The sequence below is a fragment of the Crocodylus siamensis genome, chromosome 9 (genome assembly GCF_052110815.1).
Source record: "Crocodylus siamensis isolate JL-2025a chromosome 9, ASM5211081v1, whole genome shotgun sequence".
In the NCBI taxonomy this organism is placed as follows: Eukaryota; Metazoa; Chordata; order Crocodylia; family Crocodylidae; genus Crocodylus; species Crocodylus siamensis.
In genome coordinates this window covers 21028602-21044856 of record NC_143403.1, presented here as the reverse complement: position 1 = coordinate 21044856, position 16255 = coordinate 21028602, and positions in this window count along the sequence as shown.

Below are 16255 nucleotides of genomic sequence, written 5' to 3'. Positions count from 1 at the left end.
ACAGGCCACTAGATCCCCCCTCAGCCTTCTCTTTTGGAGGCTGAACAGGTTCAGGTCCTGTAGCCTCTCCTCATAGGGCCTGCCCTGCTGCCCCCTGATCATGCAAGTGGCCCTCCTCTGGACCGTCTCCATGCTGTCCACATCCCTCTTGAAGTGCGGCGCCCAGAACTGGATGCAGTACTCCAACTGCGGCCTGACCAGTGCCGCATAGAGCGGGAGGATCACCTCTTTGGACCTGATCGAGATGCATCTGTGGATGCATGACAAAGTATGGTTGGCCTTCCTGACTGCCTCCCACACTGCCGGCCCATGTTCATCTTGGCGTCAATGATGACTCCAAGATCCTTTTCCGCCTCTGTGCTGACAAGAGGGGAGTTCCCCAACCTGTAGGTATGGTGCTGGTTGTTCCTCCCCAGGTGCATCACCTTGCACTTGTCTGTGTTGAATCCCATTCTATTCTCATCCGCCCACGCTTGTAACCTGTCCAGGTCCAATTGTAGCCCGTTGCTTCCTACTAGTGTGCCCACATCCCCCCACATCTTAGTGTCATCAGCAAATTTGAACAGGGTGCTTTTTACCCCCTTGTCCAAGTCACTGATGAAGATGCTGGGAAGATGCTGGGATGCATTCTGGGATGCTGGGGGACTGTGATTTAGCTTGAAGCAGGAAGAGGCCTAGTTCTGCTTCCATTGAAGCCTGTGAGAGTTCTTCAATAGATTTTAATGGGCTGAAGACTGGCTCAGCAATGGAAGTGGCATTTTCATCTCACTCAGCTTCCAATCTGTGGCCAAAGTATTCTTTAGTTATTACAAAACTAATAGGTTTTAAAGAATTTTAGGGGGGGGGTTTGCAAAATCTGCCTAGCTAGGGCTTTATAGCTGCTTGCAGATATTAAAACACCCGAAAACAAAACAAAACATACTTTACCAGAAGAAGCAGCATGTTACTTCAACCCAGCTTTGCAGCATCTGTATTGATTGGGTGCTTCAGAGGGACTTTTTGGCACTTTTATCTAAAGCTGATTCAATCTGCTATTAGATTTAAAAAAATCAAAAAAGCCCCACTAAAATCCCCTATCTATACAGACATTGGGCAAGCCAGGTCCAATTAACATGATGCCTCTTTTGGGCATGAACTGGGCCTGGTGCAGGAGCATGCTGTGTTGAAAGTAAAGGACCGTTTTGGGTTTTGTTTTTTTTAATGTCTGCAAGCTGCCTATGTGCCTTAGCTGGGGTAGGAGCTTTAGGAAGGACAGGGATGGCATGGCAAACAATTGATCGCTCTTTTTAAAGAAAGTACTTTTGTGAGAAAAATATTACAGAATATTTCTTGGTAGATGCAGGTGGGGGCATACTGGAGCTTACTTTGGTTTAACTTGATGCCTAAACTAATATGTTTGCCTACAGAAACTGAGCGTTAGAGCATAAAACTATCCACTAACAACATATATAATGCACTAGAGTGTGAATGCATGTGCTACCTGACTTGATACTGTAAATATTGCATTGTCTACAGTATCTCTTTAGGTATGCTGGTCCTGGTCTACACTAAGAATAAGCTTTCTGATGAGCATAATGAAAAATTGTAAGTAAGGAAGGACAGATTTCATGTTGCATGGGAAATGCAACTAAGAAATAAATCCCTATTGCTTCCTGGTGAGCTTTAACAGGCTACAAAGCAATCGGCAGTGGTCTGTTATTGCAATGGGTGACCATTCATATCAACAAGGAAGAATGGGATCCTAGGACCAAGCCATGCACAGAATAATTGCAGGGGCCTGGAAGTTTTTGTTTGAATTGAGCTAGTGCTTGAGAACCCAGGGTCTTTCTGTGCAAACGCAGAAAAAAAAAAGAGAATCCCTTTTTAAAAAGATGTATTGCATGCATATAGAGCCCTATAAGGCAGAACTGAGTGTTTGTACAATGCCTGGAATAATGGGACTGCACCCATTTGTGACCTTACAGTAGTTCAGTATAAATAGTAAAAAAAAAAAATTACAGCAGTGGCAGTCATTTTGCACCTAGCTCAGAATAGCATTTGCACTCTGTCTTAGAAGGCAGCAGCATATAAAAAGAAGATGAGAGAAACAAATAGAGTAGGATGTAAGTACAACATATCAAATGCAGGGAAAGGCCTGCTTCTGCAACCCTAATTCATGCAATGATTCCTACAGGACCAAATACTGGAATGTAATATGCAGTTATAATTGCCATCCTTCAGCATCTCTCATAGAGTATTAAAAGCAGTTGCCAAACTCCTATTGATACCAATGGGTCCATCTTGACCAGCCAGAGGAGAGCCATGCCTGGCTTCCAGCCAGGCTCTGCCCATCCAGATTGCCACTGCTGAAGCCCCAGGAGGTCCCCCAGCACCTTAGTTAAGGCTGCTGGAGCCAACACAGGTTCTGGCCCCAGCCTCTCCCACTCCACCCAGGGCAGCTTGCCATGTGCCAGAGTGTGTGCACAGGGGCATTCCCCAGGGACAAGCAGCAGAGGCACAACTATGTGCTGCTGCTATTTGTCCCCAGGGCAACGCACATACTTGCTCATTTGCACGTGCCCAATGAGGCCAAAATCGAGTGTGGGGACTGTAACCTAAAGCTGCAAGTCAGCCTCCCTAGTATATGAAAATTGTTTAAAAGGAAAATACCAAAAACATGTTAATCCTATGCCTCAGATAACAAGAGAAGTAATGGCCTCGCCAGCTTCCTCGAACCACATTTGCAAACTAGAGAATTTATAGGATCCGTAAACAATTAGAATAAATCAAATAGATTCTCCTTTTGGTTTGTTTTAGATTACTTTATAATTAACTAATGTGCTTTCCTGAAACCAGTTTGATGTTATCCTAATAGCTTTGGCTACATAATGAGATCACCAACTAAATGACTGCATAACCACAGGGAATGGTAATTAAGTTTTAGGGAGTGTAATGTTATCTCAGACTGAATAGTCTTAGAGCTGGAACATCATGTCAGTGCTCTGATATCATAAATAACAGAGAAATTATTTAGTGAAGGTTATACATAAATTTATTGAACATTCATAATACATGCAAATACAAATATCAGGAAAGCCCCTAAATAAACACTTATTTCTATTTCAGCACAGCGTCATATAAAAGAAACCAAGTATTGAAATGTTTCTTTCAGCTTCCAGTTCAGCAGTGCATTTAATCACTCACATAAGTCTCATTTGTGGCAGTTATTATTATGGCAGTTTAAATCACCTGAGAATCTGTCCTTATGGACTTAAGAAACTGCTTAAATGCTTGTTGTATTGGGACCCCAGGGAGTTAAATGTCATTTATTACAGCAGCTTACTGGTAAGATATTGTGAGGATGTTCAGGTGATATTGTTCGTTGTTCTTGCTAATTTGGAAAAACAAAATGCATGAAAAGTAAACAAATAGGCTTTGCCTTAGGAAATAGGGCCCTTAAATTATTAACTTTTACTAATGATCTAAAATGTCTCCTGTGATAAATCTTTTCTCTCACTTTCCAAACTCAATGTTTTATAGAGTCATTACAATTCTGAGCCATCAGCCCATTAAATAGACTATAGTATGTTGTTGCTTTCTTTCACTCTGGACAGTGTAGTTTTAATTAATCATGTAGGACATTATTGTTTTTGTTATTTATGATAATGCATAAGCTAGAGGTCACAAACAGCTTAAACCACTCAGCTGTAATTTGTTTGCTTATTTTAGATATGGTTATACAGCTCTATTTCTTTCACTAAAACAGGATCTTGACAGCAATGACTATAGGAATACTCCTATTTCTGATTGATGAGTTTCCTACGGTGGTAACAAAAGAAGTATGTGGAAACAGTTTCAGTATGGCTGAATATTTGACACAACAACGAAAAATGTTTCCTTTTTTTAATTAATCAGTTGTTGCAAGTACATTCTACCTCCTCTTGATAATCTCTCTGAGACACAAGAAATGAAAACTCATTATTAAATAAAACATAGCACTGTTTCATGCTGCTTGTTTGTGCTTAAATGCTTGTCTTGGTTACCCGAGGAATGAAATATGCATCTATCCCCATCTTCATTTGCTGAAGGGCATTGTACCACCATTGAGGTCAGTAGAGTTTGGCTGATTTACATCAGGTGCCTTTTTTAACTCAGGGTGGCTTGGTATAAACTCAGGTGTTAACTCATTCTTAGAATGCAAGATGCACCTAATGAGCAATAATGGGGAATCATCAAAATGCTTATAACTGTCTCATTTCCTGCCTGATTTGGATGGTAGCCCCTTCTCTGCCAAGTCTCAAGGAGATAGGTGCAGCAGTTTTTGTGGAACTGCACCTCGAACTGCTCAAAGCAAAACTAGTATCACTTGCTGGCATCATCCTGCATACAGATCTGGGGGCCCGTACCCCCTGGGAGGAGTCCGGCACAGCCCCACAGTGCTTGCTGGGGGCGTGGGCCCCCAGATCTGTGTGCAGGATGACAGCAGGCTGCCGCTGCCAGCTGGGGCCAGTGCCAGCACTGGGTTCTTCCTGGTGCTTGGCATGGGCTGTGCCAGGTAGACTTGGGTGCTGGTGCTGGCCCCAGCCAGCAGGGACAGCATGCCGTCATCCATATGCTCTGCAGCCGATGAGTGCGGAGCTTTAAAAAAACCCCAAAAACTAATGGGCTCTGGCAGTGGTGATAGGGGCCTCTGAGGGCTCATGGCACAGCCTCCCCATGCCGCACGGGGCAGTGGGGGGAGTGGGATCGCCCCCTTGCCTGGCACCCGTGTGGCAGCTGCACCTTTGTGTGAGTGCAGCTCAGCCTGGCAGGGCACTGTGCACTGCCAGGAAGCTGGGGTGGCTGCACCTGTCAGCCAGAGCTCCCAGTTCATTTCCCCAGCTATCTGATCACTCCCCCAGCTCTTCCCAGGGGGTGCGGCCCCCAGATCTGCATGCAGGGTTTCAGCAGGCTGCTGCTGCTGGCTGGGGAAATAGCCCAGAGGCACCGCCATTCCCAGATGGCAGCGGCAACCTGCTGTCATCCTGCATCATCCAGCAGCAGCACCACAGTCTTCCTGGTGCTTGGTGCAGGCTGCAAAGCAGCTGCTGCTGGCCCCAGCCTGCAGCAGCAGCCTGCTGAAACACCACATGCAGATTGGGGGCCCATGCCACCTGAGACGAGCTGCTCAGAGAGCTGGGGGATGTGATCAGAGAGCTGGGGAATCGAACCCAGAGCTAGATGTCAATATAAGAGCAGTCCTTCCCCCTGCCTCCCTCCATTGCCCGCCCCCCGTTTCTGTTTAGCTGCAAGCAAGCCCAGCTTCAAAACTCAAAACGTTTAAAAAATTTTGAAATGTGTGTAATGCCCCCGTTTTGTTTTAAAGCTGTTTTGAAGACTTTCATTTTGTTTTGATTTCACTGTTTTGAGCTCAAACAACATTGAAACAGCTTCAAAATGAACCACCTGCTGCAATTCCTCAGAACCCTAACTACTAGCACTGAAACATTAGCACTATCGCTGAAAATAACACTTTGTGATCCTAGTACTGTAAGAATTAGGGCTTTGTGAAGCTTTGGGTGCTGATTCAATTCAGAGCATATTCAGCCTCAGTTGCTGCAGCTCAGTGGACTTGGGGCTTTGTGGGGCTTGTGCAGAGCCCCCCACATGGCACGGGGCAGTGGGAATAAGCCCCCACTGGTGGGAATGGTGAGTCTAGGGAGTTTTCTTATTTTTTTTCAGTAAAGGACCAGAGCTGGGGCAGGTGGGGCAGCCATGTGTGGGGCTGGGACAGTGGGGGAGGGGGGCTCATGCAGAGTGCCCCATGCAGTGCGGGGCAGTGGGGATTGCCACCCTGCCTGGCAGCACCCAGCAAGTTGGGTCATTTTTTTCTTTCCAAAGTGCTGGGAGCTGCAGTGGGTGGGGCAGCCACTGCTGGGCTGGGAGAGTAGGCAGGGGATGGGCTTGGGTGTTTTGGAGATGTGGCAGCAGCTGAATCTTCGAATCAGATTCGTCCAAAACGATTTGGGACAGTGATCTGAATCACCAAATCGCTGTGCCCCAAAGTGGCTGAATCCGAATCCAAAGCAAATACTAGCTGCTTTGCACAGGCCTAGTAAGAACCAACTAACTGTTCTTTGAGCACAATTTTGCTTTCATGACTATTGAACAGCTGTTGCAAGATGCCTGCATGATTTATGAAGGTGCTTACCTGATGATCCTATGATAGGTAGTTGGTTATATACATTGTTGACATACTATTTTATGAATATTTATTAACAACATATTTAACTATTGGGCACCCATATCTTTGGTCTGAATCTTAATGTAGTTTTTATGTTGTATTACAGTGGGAGAGATAGAGAAAAGTAGGAGATATCATAAACAGTTGTTGAATAAAATTTTCAGGAGAGCTAGAGTTCTTGGCTTTGGTCCTTTTAAGACCTGCTTAGTCACTTGCCATTAAAAAGTCAGATTCAACAAGAGGTGAGGAGACATCTGGCTCTAGCTTGGTTGTTAGAGCTTTCCCCTGGGAGATGCAGAATATGGAGTTGAACCTATTAGGCTGAGGTGGGAATTGAACACAGGTCTTTCACTTCTAGGATGTGTAATGTGGGTGGCTCTACTCCCCTGCATTTTAAAAGAAAATGATTTAGCACCTAGTAGCCAAAGTTACAATTTAGGCACTGAATTCCCAGAAGTGGTTTCCAATGCTTATTACCAGTCTCAGATAAGCAGCCAAGTGTAGAAGAGGCAGAATTTCAGGTAGTATCATTTTCCAGTGGTTCCTACTGGCCAGCTTAGTTATCTCCCTACTCATCATGCTGCCTTTTGTGAATCCTGTTCCCAGGCTCCTAATAACTGGACTTGTGACACATTACACTGGGATCCCAAACAAACAGATGAACATCTATTCTGTGGTAACTACACACGGTAGGTAGGGTGGCAGTAGGTTGCTATTATTCTAACTTAATACTAAGTAGTGGGGGATCAAGTAACAGCTTGTTTGCCTTGAGGAAGCAGCTACTGTAAAATAAAGTGCCATGTGACACCTACAGCAGAATATTTTTGCTCCTTATTTTTCCTGAGATAATCCTATATCAGATTTGAATAAATGACATCAGCATAGGCCTGTGTGCTTTTGGTTTTTGTTTTTACGATGATGTAAAAGCTGTGATTTCTTTGATGTAAATGTGTTGCCCACCCAAGAGCTAAGTACAGAATTTAAGCATCTACTTCAGGTTTGTGAATTCCATTTTAGGAGCTAGCATCTGAACGCTGGGCCTGGCAATACTGAGGGTTGTCTTGCAAAAGCCCCTTTGAAGATCTGGCCCAAAGAACAAAGCCACTTTTTCTAAGCCATGGAGACATTTCTGATGAGTCTGGCCTTCTCATTATTAGCTTAAGGTTCCAATCTTGGTCAATGGAAAAATCAAATTGACTTCAATGAGATTGTTTTTGTGTGTGAAATTACACATATGCCTATTTGCTTGGTCAGTGTTAAAAATTCTGTTCGGTTGTATGTTGTTTTAGAGGTGAACTAGTTTAGTCTGAGTTTCCAGAGATGCAGCGCTTAATTATGCTTAAAGCAAATGACCAAAGTTTGTAATAAGATTTTCAAAAGCACTCCATATTGACTCTGCTCCTAGTGAAGTCCATGACAGTTTTGATAGTCCCACTCTTATTATCTGTTCTCAAAATGAAACAAAATGTCTCCTTGATATTTTCACAGTTCCTCTGCCCAATTTTAGTGGCATAGCTTGTTACAAGTTTCACAGATCCATGAGTTGTCTGAATTGGAGTCCAGGTTTACAGCACGCTGCTTCCTTCTTTCTCACTTTGCTTTCCATCCTCTGGATCAAAGCCGCTTCATGCTGAGCTGGACCTGGTGCCCGATGTTGCCTCCAGATTGGACAGAATTAAGCACTCCTCCCAGCTTTCTACATTGATGCTGAATGACTTCATGTAATTTTTGCACATATCATGATACTGCCAGAAAGAGCAAACCCACATTCTAGAGCTGTCTCAACTCTGTACAAAATATTCTTGGGGATACAATCTCCTCAGTAGTGGGCACACTGAAAAGGGGCAAACTTATCTTAGAAATACAGCAAAAAGTTTAACAATAAATGTGCTTACCCAATGAAACAAACTACCTAATGAACTGTGAAAATATTAGTGAATTCTCCATCTCTTTCAAGCTTTATGGTATAATTTTCTCACATAAAAATACACATTTAAAAAAAGAACAGGGATAGAAAACACAGAATATGTGCAGCTTGCCCAAATTATTATTATTTTACAAACTTGAGTTTAATAAGTGGATGTGCAACCTTAATATTTACTCTTGTAGGTTTTTTAAGTGATATATATTAGAGTTTTAGAGGGAATACCAACCCCCTAAGACTTATGGAGAAAACTTTGCTGGCCTACATATCTAGTATTTCCAAATGTGATATCTGATGTTTCTTATGATGCCTGAGGTCCTGCAGTCCAGGTGATTTCATGATAACATTGATTTTAATTTTCCTGGTTGCAGAAGAAGACTTGAAAATGTATAGCAGAAAGCAAATAAGCTACCCAGAGTTTATTAGTTTGGAAAATATATTATTCTGGATCGTTCTGTTTGAGCTCTGAGTCAGGATTTCTGGATGGCTGGAACTGGCAATTGTTGTCCTGTTGCAGGTTTTTCCTGTGTTATTTGTCAGGTTCCAGATCACGGAGGTGGGTGCGATAAGGGTAATTGTTTAGCATTTTGGATAAAATGCTGTTGCTGACTTGCTGGTTTTAGGATCTGAGAGCAAATTTTCTTGCGGAAGCTTAGCTGGAATTCTCTTCTTGTTATTGTGGGATAAGGCTATTGGGGTTCCCAGATGACCTCTCTTTGAGATTGTGATAAGAGATGATGGAAAATTTAGTCCCTCCTTGCAGCCATTTTATAATCTCGGTTGGCAGTATGGCAGGCTGAGAGATGAGAAAGCTATGCAAATTCTCCACTTTTCCCACATTAAGGAGAGACTTGTACATGACAGATCTTCAGTGGATACTTTATATCAGCTAAGGATCCATTTAATGGGAGGCTGTTGAGTTTCCCCTGAAACCTTTGGACAAACAGACCTCCTTTTCTTTTCTCTTCTTTTTTCTTTTCTTTTCTTTTTTTTTTCTTTTACAATCCATATAAAGACCGCTGACATGAGTCTATTTCTGACAGACTGTCTTTGCTGCCTTTCTATTTTGGCAAATCAAATTTAAGCCTTGGGCAGGAGAAAGTTGTTGTAGCAGTGTTAATAAATTCCACAGATGTACTTTTTCTGTTTGTTTGATAGTTCTATAATTGGAATAATGATAAATAGCAGAAAAATATTATTTCTTAGGCAGAGTACGTTTGCAGTATTCACAAACATGTCAAGCACAGGCTATTTTGGAACTGTGGAAGAAACAACTTGCAGCCAACTCCGTGCCAAGCCAATGATTTGAAAGGTGAACCTTGAGTAACAGCAGCAAGACATTTTCTCCTTGTTTTCTTGCTGCTATAACATTCCCTGCCCCTTGCTGTTATAAATGTGTCCATACATGTGAGTGGAGGCTTTATCTGCTGACAAGTGCCTGGTTAAAAGAAGACAAGGTTCTTTGGGTCAATGTAATATATTTTATTAGACCAACTAAATAGCTGGAAAAATTGTTCTTTGCAAGCTTTTGGGCACAAACACCCTTTTCTGGCATAGGGAGAGTTTGCTTGTGTCTTGGGTTTTCTTGGATGGAACAGAAGCCAATATGTAAAATGCAGGTCTGTGGAAATGCAAATGCATGGCAGTGTGGATTAAAAGCTATGGCGGACAATAAGTGTGATACAGGTAGGTGGGGCAGGTGAGGAGAGGAGAGCAGCATAAGAAATAAGAATGGTATAATATAGGACACTATTTAAAAACCTACTGCTACAAAAAAACAAACTGTGTTACAATCTCAGTCCTACTTGTCAACTTGTCAATTGACAAAAATCTCAAGCTGAGTTCTAAATGAATTATGGGAAAAATGTTTTAATAAATGTTTCAAAGAATTTGTTGTAATATCTTTATTGTCCTGAAAAGAGTGAGAGGAGGACCAAACAGGCTCTAGACTGCTGTTGTATGTATTATGAGTACTAAACTCACCGAAAATGCAGAGGGAGAACACTTCAACAGGGGAAAAGTCAGCATTGAATTTAAGGAAAAGCTAATTTCATGTTATTACTATTGTAAAATGGTGCAGAGCAGGACCCCATTCTGACTTAACTATGGACTTGTTTAAGGAAAGATGATGATTTTTTTCTTTAATTTCTATGCTAGCTTCCAGCTGGTTTGGAAAATGCTTCCAATACGTTTTCTGAGAGCTTAGAGTTTCTTCGCTCCCTTGAGAGGGAACAAGAGTTTGAGCTGTACCTTATTATCGTTATAAAATGTCATAAATGATTTCACTCTAAAATGCAAGTCTATATTTTTTGGGTACCCAAAAAGCAAACTGACCCATTTTTCAACTTCAGCATGCTTAAGAACATCAGTGAACATGCTACTGATGCAGGGGAAAAATGCAAAGAAGTAGTGATTTATGGTCTGCCTGAGCTTAGAATGCCAATCAGGCTAGTGTGCTTAAGAAACACCAGTTTCTATAGCTAGTGGTATGCAAAGGATAGGGCTAACATATCCAGCTGACTCTGATTTCCCATCATGAATGACCGGTACCCATTTATAGCTGGTTTGTTTAGATTACTCTTCAGCATGAATACAGAGCAAAGTTCAGATTCATAGCTCTAGATCCACAGCAGGACACTTTAACTATTCCACTATCATATCTCTATAGAAGTAACATCAGCAGTGTATTGTATTTGACTTTCACAATAAATGACTTTCACTACCAGTAATGACAGAGTTGTGTGCATACGCACAATTTGCATCCATAAATCAAACATTTGTTAAAACAAGTACTATATCGGGTCACCTTATAACCATATAGGTCAGGTTCATCTCTAATATAACCCCACTGTTCCACTTACTATAAAATAAAGTAAGTAGAACACAATTATTAGAATTAGTTATGAAGCACATTGATACATTTTAATATAAATATTGAAAAAGCAACTTTTTGGTTACTTCTGTGCATTTCCTAAGTCAGAAAGGATTCCTCATGTGGGAATCAGGTATTCCACACAAGTTAGGAATTACTGGTTGCATCTACATGTCGACTTACAGCAATGTAACAATGCGCTATATCACCATACAGCACACTATGGCAATGTAACAATTACATGGGTCTATACATGAGCACTAGCTACATTGCCATAGCAGAATGCTGCCTGGTTATAGCATGCTGCTACAGCGATGTAGTGGGGAAGTCTAAGTGTGCACTGCCCATATGGCACAGTACAGATGGTTATTGCCCCATGCTTTAGGACTTCCAAAAGTACTAAAGTATAATGTGTCCATTATAACTGAAAGGAAAGCAAAATATATTACTCTTTTTAAATAACCAGTATTTCTGGCCAGTGTTTTCTCCTGCTACCTGAGTTCTGCATCTGGATGCGTACCTGGAAGTGCCAACTCCTGCAGTGGGAGAACATGCTGACTGTGGATTTAGGAAGAGTGTATGGGTAGTGTCTAATGCCCTGCCTATTGTCTTCAACTGCCTAACATTCCTTCTAGAAGGTCCTCATGGTTTCCATTAGTGAGTTTTATACTTCAGAGTTATACCTAATGAGAATGGATTGATGCACTGCACACCAATATAACTCCATCAAGATCAGTTATAGGAATCTGAAGCAAGGCAATCAATGTACAGTACACCTGCCAAGCAGAACTGCACTGGAAATGTTGTGGTTCATTCTTTGTACTTTAAAAAAGAATTGTCTTAGTGAAAGTACTGAAGTTTTAAGGAAGACATGTCTCATGAAAGAGAAAAGACAGGACCCTCCCCAGGTTTTCGCCATCTATTGAAACATAGAAATAATGAGGGTATATTTTACACCACTGGAAATACAAAATAGCCCTGCTGAATTAAGGTCCCTTATTTTATGCCACTGACTTGGAGGTCAGGATGAAGTCCACTGCATTTGCTTGGAAGGACCCTAGGGGAAACAAACAAAGTAGGCCAGGAAAGTATGTAACTTCACCTCGGAAACCCTTCTGCTCAGAAGACATAACTTTGAACCCAAACTGAATTTGAAGCTTATTAGTTATTTGCCTCATTTTAGTTTCCATTGGGCACGTCACACAACCATTGCACAATTCAACAGAATTGGTAGTTTCTGCTCAGTAAAAGCCAACAGACAGAACAGCAGGGGTGTGACAAATGAGACCTGAGCTTGTCCTGAGAGTCAGTCTATCAGCTTTGTAATGAATTGCCAGGTGGGAGATTACAGTTCAAACTCACAGCTTAGTCTTGTTCTTCTAACCCTGCGGGGCCTTGCATTTCTGCAGTAGGAAATGCTGTCAGATCCTTGGCTTTCTTCTGCAGTGATCTGCCTCTGCCTGCTCCTTAAACATTAATGACAGGAGCCTTCTACAGCCATTGTTGGAAATATAGGGAAAGGTTGTGTTTCTTCATTACCATGACAAGTGTACCTGGAAGTGCAAACTCTTGCAGTGGCAGAACAAGCTGTTGGATTTAGGAACAGAACCTTACAATGCTCTAGTGTGCCAGTTCTCACAACTGATTTTGGAGGTTTGTTTAATGTCCCTTTACCTAAGAGGTAAAAGAGGTCCCACTGCAAATCTGACATTTCAACTAAGTCCCTCAAATAAGTCACTCCAGGTCAGATCTGACATTTCTCTTATTTTTAAGCTTGGATAGAACAGAAAGAAAGCTTTCAAAAATTATTCCGTTTCTTTTTTAACCTTTTAGGGATGAAGGCTCAGTGCGTTAATCATTAGGTCAGGTGTGTCAAACATGGCCTCACAGAGAAGCTGGGAATCTGGGGAAGGGTGAGTGAGGGTGGGGCTTGAGTTGAATGCCCAGCTACATAGCCACATTCAGGACACATTCAGGATACTGGCTGGGGGCTAGAAGCCGGGGAGGCATGATGAACAGTTGAGTCAAACCCTCATGCTGTTCCTCGCTGATCTGGCCCATGAAGAACGCTGTGATGTGAAGCCAATCAGGGGCCACAGGTGAGCTTGAATCTCCTGATTTAGGCCAATAGAAAATGGTTGTTATAAAACACAGCGCTTAATTCCTCAGAGAAAGAAACTGCTATGCTGAATAAGACCTAAAGAAGTGGTTTTTTGTAGGCAATTTCTATTAATTGAAGCCACCTGAAAGAAATTATGCAGACTAGGTTTTAATATGAATGGGAGCTAGGAGCTAGGGTCTAGTTCAGTAAGCTCAGTTTATTCAGCATAGTGCTATAATAGGGAATCTTAGAAGATGAGCAACTTGTATTACAGCAAGCAACAGCATGCAACATATTGCTAGGCTGTAAGTTATTGCTGCCCGCAGGCAGTTTTAAATTACATGTTGCACTTTTAATTTAAATATTCATCTTTTGTTTTGTATTTTTTTAATTATGCATAAATCGTACTCTTTTAGGTACCCGTGTTCCTGTGTTGGTTGGCACAACTTCCAAAGGCTGCAATGGGAATTTAAATAACTGCTCCTGGAGTAAAATAAACTAAAAAAGAAAGTAGCATATATGAACATTAGTGACTGATTTTGTTTTCATTAGTGATGAGAAAGCAGAGGACAGCCATGTTAGCAGTTCAGAACTGCAAATGTAATAGAGGGAAAGATATAGAAATGGCTTGGGAGAAGTGGAATAAAAATTAAAATAAGATTGGACAAGGTGAAATGGTGTGGAGAAGGGCAGGATGAAAGTCTGAATCACTAAAGTGTACCTAATCAGAGCAGTCAGCGGTTATTAAAGACGTAACAAAATTTTTGCACCCTGAGTGATATGGGGTGGGGAGGGGAGTGGAGGGAGGGTTGCAGGAAGCACTTACCTCCTTGTGCAGGGACTGCTGCAGTGGTGTCAGTGGCATGGACTGATCATGAGCTGCTCCCTGCCCCGCTCTGCCTCAGCAGCCATGGTGCCCGGGGTGCTGCAGCAGCGAGGTGGGGGTGAGCAGACCCAGCTTGGGTCCTTGCCAGTGGCACAGCAAGGGGGAAATTAAACCTCTCTCTGGCCAGACCCCTGTCCCTGCCAGTCCCTGCTCAGGCTGCGGAGCAGTGGGGTGGGGCCAGCCTGGCTGGGCTGGAGGAGAGACCCCACCCAGAGACCATGCTGGGATACTGGGGGTCTCTGATTTAACTCAGTCCAGCAAAGGTTCTGGGATAGACCATGCATAAACCAGTTTGAGCCAAATCAGTTAAGTCTGATACTACATTCAACCAGGTTTATCTCAAACTGGTTTCAGACATTTTCAAACTGGTTTATGTGCACTAAATGTCTGTTCTGTTACAGGTTTAAACTAGTTTAAGATCACTTAAACCAGTTTATGTGTAATGTCTGCCCCTGGCCTAGAAGTCTGAAGAGCTCAAATTATTAAATTGCTCTATCATTTAGTGTTGTCAAGTAAAATTATTGTAGTTTACATAATAGAAAGCAGTTAGAGGTCATGGGGAAAAAATGAATTCTTTCCGAAGTTATATAATTAGATGTTGAAAAGTAGAAGTCTGAGTTAGAAGGACTCTAGGAAAGAGTAACAGCTGATCACCAAGTCAAACTTGATATGAAAAAAGTATGACATCAGTAGACTATTGGAAAGCTGCTCTGCATGTTGAATCCACAGCCATCTGAATATTTTTGGGTCCAAGAAAATATAAGTAGCTATGCAAGTATATTAGTGTATCTAGCAGGCAGAGGAAGTGAGAAATCATAGCTGTGGGGTTATCAGGCGGCTGTATTTCTTCAATGCGCAAAGATAATCAAGAAAAATGTTTTTATAATGATGTAAAAACTCAAGGACATGGAATTTTTCTCAATATAAACAGGCTATTACCAACTCTCCTGGCACCTACTATAAGCAATTGCCACAGGAGAGTCTATTTTCTGTCCACTCCAGACACCAGTGTAACTTTTAGTAATGTAAATGTGCTGCATATTGTCAACTAACCATGAAAGACACTACACTAGCAAAGAATTTTGACCCATACCTTTTCTCCTGAAAATATCCATCCTTAGCTTGATCTTGAGTTTCTTCATATAGCCCTGCTAAAAACAAGGGGATAACTCTACCAGTTATTTTAATCTCAAGGCAAATAATCATGAGTCATGCTCATCCTGGCATGTTACTGCAGCTCTGGAGATGTTGCCTGGTCAATACCTCTGAGACTATAGCCTGGGAAAATAACTCTCCATGGACAGAAAACACAGAGCACTGAGTGGGAAGGCAACAGTGTGGCTGAGAAGTAGACTAAAGAAGTCCTGTTTAGACTTTTCCCCAGACTTGTACCATTGAGGTATTTGGTATTACATCCAGTTCTGCACAAGATGACTGACACAAAATATGAAGTTTGGAAACTTTTAGCCTGCCACATTCTGCCCCCAGGCGCATACAAGCAACTTCCCCCATTGCACTGCAATTAGCCCATTCTAAGATCGAATAAGCAAGCAAATTATAATGATTTCAGTTTCTTTGTAAATTTTAACATTCTCTTGGTGATGCTGGGGACACTGCCTTTCTCTGTTACATTACCTTGTTAAAAATGTAGCTTTTTTCTTTTTTCCAAACTTTTAAATTTATCTTAGTCTCGTTTCAGGCGTTTCTCACCTAAATTATCGCTGATAAACCCAAGCTCTTTGGTTTCTGTTCACTTTCCTTGCTCATCCTTGCCATTCACCACATTCATTTGGAGCAGCGCATTAAGCATATTGGCAGCATTCTCCTTTACCATGTTTGACATGTCTAATGACAACTGCTGCCTCAGTCTCTTTAGATTAAATAGATTTATAGCCTCTAGCTTTTCTGAGGCATACTAAAGGGAGAAATAAGTAGGAAATAAATAAAAGAGGACAGTGAATGAGGAAGTTGAAACAATCTGCCAGACTATTCTAAACTCTAACGTTGCCGGCATAATGAATTTCAGGTCTGGGTTGTAGAAAAAATCATGCTCTATACATCTGCCTTGTTCTGTTTGATACCATGCCTGTCATTAATGGGAACCATTACAGAACCAAGTAACACAGAAAGAAAATAATAGTGTCTTCCAAGGATCAGAATTTTGCACTCTTTATTCTGCCATAATTTCTACTGATGGCATTTTGCCTTATTGCCTGACTGAGATTCAGCCAAAAGTGACTTGATTTCTCTTCCTATTATAATGAGCAAAA